Genomic DNA, 7955 nt, shown 5'->3' with positions numbered 1-7955 from the left:
GAAAATATATGAAAGTCAGAATATAGTTGTTTATTTATTTACACTCTTCAGTGTATAAAAAAATCTTCCTTTCACTGTCTATCAAGTTCACCCACACAGTTCTTAGGAAAGGGAACATTGGGGGAAGGTGAAGGTTGCAGAGTCAGTAGTGCTGGTGTGCTGGGGTGTGCAATATGTAAAAAAGAAAAGAAAAGAAAAGTAAGGCAATACAAAGGCACAGGATAAAGGAAAGATTGTACCAAGCTCAGCATGAAGGATAGTGTAGCTTCTGAGTATGTGAATGTGGTAAACACTTACAGATAAAGAGCCCCATTTTCCCCACTTGTGTAAAATCATGAAGAGGGGAGAAAATAGTTATATGTGTCTAGTGCTTCAACACTGCTGTTTAAAGACATCTGTCCTTGATGCCAGGGGACAAGCTTTACAAGGATGAAATGGTGAAGACAAGGTGAAGGGCCAGCAAGATCTATGGAGGCCAGGGGTCCCAGAAAACATGTGTAGAGACTGTCCTTCTGTGATTGTCTCAGCTCCCGCCCCCAGCAGTGACAACATGGCTGACTAGGTTGCCATTGGGCATCAGTCACATGACAGCACTCTTGGATAGGGGCATGGGAAATAATACTGCTGCAAGGTAAGGTAAGTTTAATTCCTGTCTCTGCCACGGACTCAGTTTGTGACCATGGCAAATCATGCAGGGCTAGATTTCCAGATGAGCTCAGCGTGCTCAGCTGTTTTGAGAACCCGGACCTTATTCAGGCACCTAAATGGCAGTTGCGTTATTTTGAAAATCTGGCTCCAATTGTGGGTGCTGAGCATTTGAAAAATGTGACCCTGAGCTCAATCTGGCACCACATTTCTCTGTGGCTGAGTCCCCATTTGTAAAATTAGGGTCAAATAGGTCATTCTTATTGTTGTATTAGCGATGAGGGCGTGGCTATATCTGCGAATACAGCAGAACACCACACCGAATGGCGTAGGGAAGCCGCAGCAGGAGTGCTCAAAGTGCATGTTATAGCAGTATTTCTTTGTTTGTTTTTTTAAATCCTGCAACAAAAGAAAGCCAGACATATCTCCAGTCACAGTAGTGCAACATCCTGGGGAGATCCCCAACAGATCCCTGCCCGGGCTCTTGAAACAACGGTAGAGGAATCCTCCCCAGTGTAGGCGGGGGCAGGGATCTGGGTTGTAGCATGTACTGCAGGCCCGGGTGGAGTGGAAGCTCTGAGAGTTGTTTGCTCCCAGCTCTCCTGGAGCTCTGGGGAGCATAAAGGCCACAGAGATTTCAGTGTCTGCTCCCCTCTATGCTTTGCCAGCTCTGCTGGCTGTTGTAGAAGGGTCCTGCCCACTTCTCATGGTTCTTTTTAGAGATGCTACTGCTGGCCCTGGCATCGGCCCTGTGGAATGAAAGGACTCCCGTTGTGCTCAGCACTTGTACAGAGGTGTGAGGCAGGGACAATGCTCTTTGCCCCCCTCCCTCCTTTGCCCACTAATAAAGTAGCCCTTAGTCATGCTGTGTAGCTGCCTGTTTACTGTAGATGCATTCAGTAGAGCTGACGGTTACTTTGGGCCCATCTACACTGTGATAGGTATGATGCTGTAGCACACAGGCAGATTGTCCACCAGATGGTACAGCCTACTCTTTGAGAAATATTTGAAAGGGCAACAAAATACAGCAGGAGCCATTTGACAGTCCACATGGTGAGTGCAAAATTAGCCAAAAAGACTCCATGGGCATCACAACTAGTGATGAGGAAACCTGAGAAGGTTCATCTCAGTTAAACCCTCAGACCTTCGTATGTTTATATAAAACCTGAGGTCTTCTTTTTCTCGCCCTTCTCCCGTACACCCTGTCTTTTTCTCACCTTTCTTTTGTCCATCTTTCCCCTCTACTGTGGGGGCTCAGGTTACTGGAAGATCTTTAAATCAAAAGCCTCAGACTCAGTAATGAATTACATATCTGGGTGGCATTGATCATATTTGTATTACATGGGTGTCCACACAGCACTCCAAAATTCCCACACTCCTGTCCCAACCTTCATTGGTCTCAGTAAACAAAATCACAGGTATATACTCATCCCTCCTGACTTGACCCCTGGCCTCTCTCTCCCTCTAAGTGCAGCCTAATTATCCCCCTACCTACACAAGATGAGTCCCACTGTTTTTCAATCCATCAGTGGTTTTCCCCCCTCTCTGTCATCAAGAACTCTTTTTACCCAATACCCAGCACCATTGCTAGTCCAACCATTGATAGTTTGTGGTCATGGGAGATTAGGCTATGCATAGAAGAAAGACTGGCAGGTTTTGTTGGGGCTTGAATGGCCGATGTTTTCAAATATTATGTGCTGCCAGGTTTTCCTTCACAGTTTTAATAAAATGCATTGCACAGGGAGACTTCATGGTACACAATCTAAATATGGAAACTAGTCTAGGCTATGTAGAGGCAGCCAGAACTGCTAAGACCCAGACAAAACATGCTGTAATATCAGTAAATGTAGGCGGGACTGTTACGACTCTTTGCATCCCTTCACTGGCTCCCTTTTCACTATCATATCAAACATAAGCTAATCTTCACTTTCATGGCCTATCCCTACCCTATCTCTCATTCCATATTGAAAAGTCGAGTCTCACCTCTAGTCACCCATGATGTCAGCCCAATTGTTCAAACTTCAAACAAACACCTCTGTGCTTTCTTCCACGTTGCCACTCATGCATGGGAGAAGCTCCCCGTAAACATCTGCAAAGCTAGTTATCCTCCTTGAAAACAATCCTTAAACTCATATCTTCCACAAAGGCTATCAAAAACTTGACAGTGGTTAGGCTGCTGGTGTGTTGAGACCATAGGCTATCATGCTGACCAGTATTGTCTCATTGTTTTCTTGTACGCCCCTGCTGGTCTGTCTGTATCCATATGTTGCCTCTTGTGTTATACTAAGACTGTAAGCACTTTAGGGCAGGAAGCATCTTTTAGTTCTCTGTTCATACAGCACCTAGCACAATGGGGTCCTGGTCTATGACTGGGCTCTTAGGTGTTACAGTAATACAAATAGTAATAATAATAATTAATAATAGGGCTCAGGCCAGGGGGAACTCAAAGAAGGGCAGAGGAGATAGACAAGAAAATAAATATGTTCAGAGGATAGAGAATGTAGGGACTTAGTTGATATAAGCTAAGGGAGGAGTGCTGAGATGGGGAGAGAGAGGAAGTGGGATATAAAAGAGCATTGAGGGTTAGTGGGTCATATTTCACATCTCACATTGAAATAGGCTCATGTACCGTTTGGGCTATCCATCTTTAGTTGAAATCTTTCTTGTTTAGAGAGTCTGATGGGTTGGGGGAGCTAGGGTGGAACTCACCCATCCCTAAGCAACATATCCAAAACACAAGCTAATGTTTTCACCAAGGAAGCTTCAGAATTACACACAACATTCCAAGCAATTGTGTTTTGGGCTTTAGAAGTTTGCAGGGTGCAAAGAGACTGGTATGTAGAGCCCTGGGTAGAATATCCACTTGCGATTTAGACTATGCAGCTGTGGAGGGAAGAGGTTGTAAGAACTCCCTCTCATACCATGGCATGGGCGACTGTGATGATCCCACACTGGAAAACAAGGTCTTAAGAAGTTGCTCTGGTCTCAGACAGCTCCACCCCACCACACCTGCAAAGCATGCACAGGCTGGAGGAGGAGCTATAAAGGAGAGCAGAGTAGCTCACTTGTTCGCAGAGCATGGAAGAGAATAGATCATCAGCACCCGAGGAAAGGGCTGACTGAATGTAGGAGTTTCCCAGATTACCACTGCCCAGTGGCCCATCCCTGAGTGAAGAGAAGGCCAGATTCTGATACATCTTGAGAGGGAATAATTCCCCTCTATTTCCTCTGAACTCAGTTTATTGTATTAATTCCCCTTGCTCTTTTGTTCAAGGATTACTCGAGAAGAAGATAGACTTTAAAGTGACCTGGCTGCAGGGCCAAGTTTCAGGAAGAGGCAGACCCGCAGAAGTGAAGCAATCACTGTCAGGAAGTACCCGATGGGAAGACAGCTATTATGACATGTCCAGCCATGAGGAGGCACAAACAGTGAGTTAACCCCTTTACAACTATCCAGACCTTGGGTCCAGGCACACAGGTGTAAGTTAGGCTGGACACCTGCTTACTCTTGCCTCACAGCATGTGGGCTGGGAATGGGTAGAACATTGACTCCATCTTCCCCTGCTCACTGGCCAGCACACCTAAGCCAGCATGTTGGGTATTGTAATTTACTGCTGATATGGCAAATAACTAATTCCGAGGAGCAGTGAGGAATAGAGGAGCAATTCTGACTCAGGACAGGAGTGTGGTCCATGGTTGGGCTTAAAGTCACAATCTAGTTTAATGAGTACGTTTAATTAGATCTGGGTGAATTTTTTTTTGGACAAATAATTTACTCGATGAACAAGATAGTTCTAGGCTGACCAAAACTATCTGTGAATTTGGGTCAAATTCAGTGAATCATTTTTGATTGAAAAAGAAGTGTTTTGTTTTGTTTTTAAAGAAACATTTTGTTTCAACATTTTTTTAAATGCAATGTTCTGACGTTTTGTTTCAAAATGACATTTAGTTTAGAAATTTAGCTAGATTTAATTAAAACAAAAATAAAAGGGTAAAAAACCCCTAAAAATGAACTGCAAAAACTGAAAAAATATCGTTTCAGACTGAATGAAATATTTTACTCGCCCTGAAACTATTTTTTTTATTTTTGTTTCTTGTTTTGGCAAGAAACAACAAAAATTTTCAATGCTGGGTTGACCTGAAATGAAATATTTTTGGCATTTTTCAGTTTGGCCAATGAGCCAAAAAACCAATTATTCACTCCGCTCTATGTACAATTGATCACAGACATCAACTTGGCCTTTGGCGAGAACCCATTGCTCTGCATTCATTCCCTGCTGGCTGTTCCTGGGAAGTGCACTGATGATGGATTTGGAGGGGAGTGTGCAATTCATCCCAGTGTTAGAAAAGGCATTACATGATAGGCATTGTAGCAGGTAAGGTTACTTTGGGGGGGAAAGTGGCAGGACCAGAATGAAGGGACAGGCTCTGTTCAATTTTGTATATTGAAGGACTATTCCCCAGCCCATGCAGGGAGGGAAGAAGCCAAGTAAAGTATTTGTAAGAGGCAGATCCTGCCTCTTATCTCATGTTAAGAAGCACCTTATTCTGCAAATTAGTCCCACTGATGTCAATGGCACTGGTTGTGGAATAAGGTACTGCTAACAGGAATAAGGGTAGCAAAACTGAGCAGTTAAGGCAGCTAATTAGTGGGAGCCGTAGACAATTGGAAGGATTTTTCAGTCAAACGTGTTAAAAAGCATTTATCTTTGAAAAAGTGCCCCCCCTTCCTCCCGTCCCAACTATGAAATAATGGAGGAAGGTAGAGGAGGAATGTTTGAGATCTTTCATCCCAAAAATGGGATGGTCATGAATTTAGTGTTGGAAGAGAAGAAAGTTTTCTGGGATTACTACTTCCTTAACTCTTACAATTTGGAATATTTGTAAAAAAAAAAAAAAAAAGAGCAAAGAAAGGAACTATTGAGTGTCTTAACTGGATCCCTGAAAAAGATCCTGCATTTCCACTGATTAAGGCAATTAAAGGTGCAGACTCTGTTGCCCAAAGCTGACATCTTCAGGTGTCTCATAACAAAAATTAATACTGCTGCTAGCTGTGCCACCTAGTCATGCTGTAAAGTAAATTAATTACCGCAACAGAACTAATAACAGTTCAGGCAGAGTTGTAGCAATCTTATGGTTTACCATCAGAGACTGTGCCGAGACTTTTGCCTCTCTGCTGCCCATGAGTGCAACCCAGCAATTGCTGACTGTAACATTTCTATTGTATAGTTTATGCTAAATATGCATATCTTAATTGCATTAGTCAAAATAATTAGCTAATATATTTTTGCATAATGACGAGGTAAGCAAATATCACCATAGCTCAGTGCTTCTTGCATGAGTAAATTTGGAAAATTAATAGACTCCCAATTTCCTAATTATCTGTCTTTTATTCCAAACTCAAACAATGAAATGCTATTGCACACTCCTGGGCAGCCTTGTAATTTAGTTTGCACCTTGAAAATTTTAAAGCATCTTTTTTTTTTTTTTCCTGGAAGAAGAATGTGAACTACCCATTCCTACACTTGAATGCTTTTTGAATGAAGCTACTATACATAAAGCTGAGGATCAGAAACTTCACCATCTTCTTAATTGCTGTACATAGTTGGGAGTAGGAATTAGAATAAAAACAGTTTGTGCTTTAAAAAGTATAATCAAATAGAAAGATATTAAAAAGTTAATTCTTTAGGCAGAGAAAATGGGCAATAATATCCATAAAACCTGGATGCATTTAAGAGTTCTGAGCAAGGACTGTTTCTAGATGCGTGTTTGTAGCATTGCCAACACCAAATATGCAAAAAATAATGACTCGCACCTCCAAAATCATGAGAATAGGTGAAAAAAATAATGTGTTTTTAAAAAATACCTTTTTGGGTCTTATTTGTCTTCCGCTGTTTTCCATTGTTTCGGGGTTCACATTTCCAAGCTTTTCTCTGCACCCGTGAGAGCTAGATATGTACTCAGTAAAAATGAAGGCAAAGATTCTCATGGGATTGCAGGGTCTGGGTCTTTAAGAAAAACACCAAATACCTCAAGACTGGCAATATGATCGCAAGAGCTAGCCACATGGTATTTGTACAGCACCCAGTACAATGGGGCCCCAATCCTGATTTTCTACTGCAGTTTAAATGAGTAATAACAAGAAAGGCATGGATAATACTTTACATCTTGACTGGAATGGAATTCCCCTCCACCCATAACTGGGGCTGTCCCTGGATGTGGTTTGAGCAAGGCTGGTGAAATAGAAAATGAAAGTGTTCTTTTGGAGGGTGGGACCATTGGTGGCTAGCCCTAGGGAAGGAAGGCACTGTTGTATCAGGATTCTGGCTGCATTTCACTTTCTTGACTTGCCTCACTCCTTCGGATACCCTTGATGCTATTGTAACCCACTGGTGAGTGTGTTTTACACGTCCCCCTTTGTGCCTGATACGCAGAGGAGATGAATCTGCTGCAACCACAGAAAGCTGCAGCTAAAGAGATAGCAGTTCTGGAGGTCCCTGATTTAGCCCCTAATGGCTGGCCAACATGGTAGCCATCATGTTACAATGTACACCTTGCTTCGGAATAAGGGAACACAGCATTATCTGTCAATAACCTGCCCCTTCTTGCTTTCTCAGTGTCTTAGCATAATAAACTAATTCTCAAGAGAGAAAGAAGCCTGCCCAACAAGAAATTTTAGCAAAACTCTAATATGGGGCCTAGGCCACTTGCTACTGGAATCAGTTGAAAAAGTCCCATGGATGTCAATGAGAATTGGATTGGGCCCTCAGGTCTGCTCACTGGCAGATTTAAAAGTACCATCCCTTTGTCATAGATTAGGAGTTTTAATCCTTTGGTAAATTGATTTCCAGATGCCCCTTTAATATAGCACACGCAGGGACCTGCCACATGTAGATGAGAACTTCATGTCATGGCATTAATACTTATTTCCACAACAAACAAATAGCACATAGAGCTAAACAGCGGAGTAAAGATTCCCAGCAGTTTCCAAAGATATTCAGATTTACTGGAGTTTAAGGAGAGCAGTTCAGAATCTGATAAAGGGAGCTCTCTGCTGTTGACATTCACCTCCACCAAACTCTTGTCTGATTAATCTTTGGGCTGATGCAGCAATGTTTTGGATCCAGCTCTGAAAGAACTTGAGCTGCTTGTCAATTAAGTACCACTGAGCCGGAGAACACTGCTTGGGTACCCAGAGCACATTCCAGCTGCAGTAGCCTCAGAAACTCCATGAACATCTATATTAACATGCAAATTACAGTATTATGGAATGGATCTGTATGTAAAGCTTGTAAATTAATAAACATAGA

At 42.5% G+C, this 7955-nt stretch overlaps 1 long non-coding RNA gene across 2 annotated transcripts; it reads left to right on the top strand.

Moving 5' to 3' along the window:
- Nucleotides 1-3930: 3930 nt before the first annotated feature.
- Nucleotides 3931-6276, top strand: LOC137151283 (uncharacterized). Of its 2 annotated transcripts, none has more exons than XR_010919228.1 (3): nt 3931-4074; nt 4873-5021; nt 6144-6276. It is a non-coding gene; the product is annotated as an uncharacterized lncRNA (long non-coding RNA). The 2 variants fall into 2 exon arrangements; XR_010919229.1 differs by having other exon boundaries at nt 6147-6255.
- Nucleotides 6277-7955: the final 1679 nt, after the last annotated feature.

This window comes from Emydura macquarii, unplaced genomic scaffold (assembly GCF_026122565.2).
Source record: "Emydura macquarii macquarii isolate MOO-44397 ecotype Brisbane River unplaced genomic scaffold, CSIRO-AGI_Emac_v2 contig_1045, whole genome shotgun sequence".
Taxonomy (NCBI): domain Eukaryota; kingdom Metazoa; phylum Chordata; order Testudines; family Chelidae; genus Emydura; species Emydura macquarii.
Note: the sequence above shows the minus strand (reverse complement) of the source record. Positions and strands in the feature narration are given on the sequence as shown.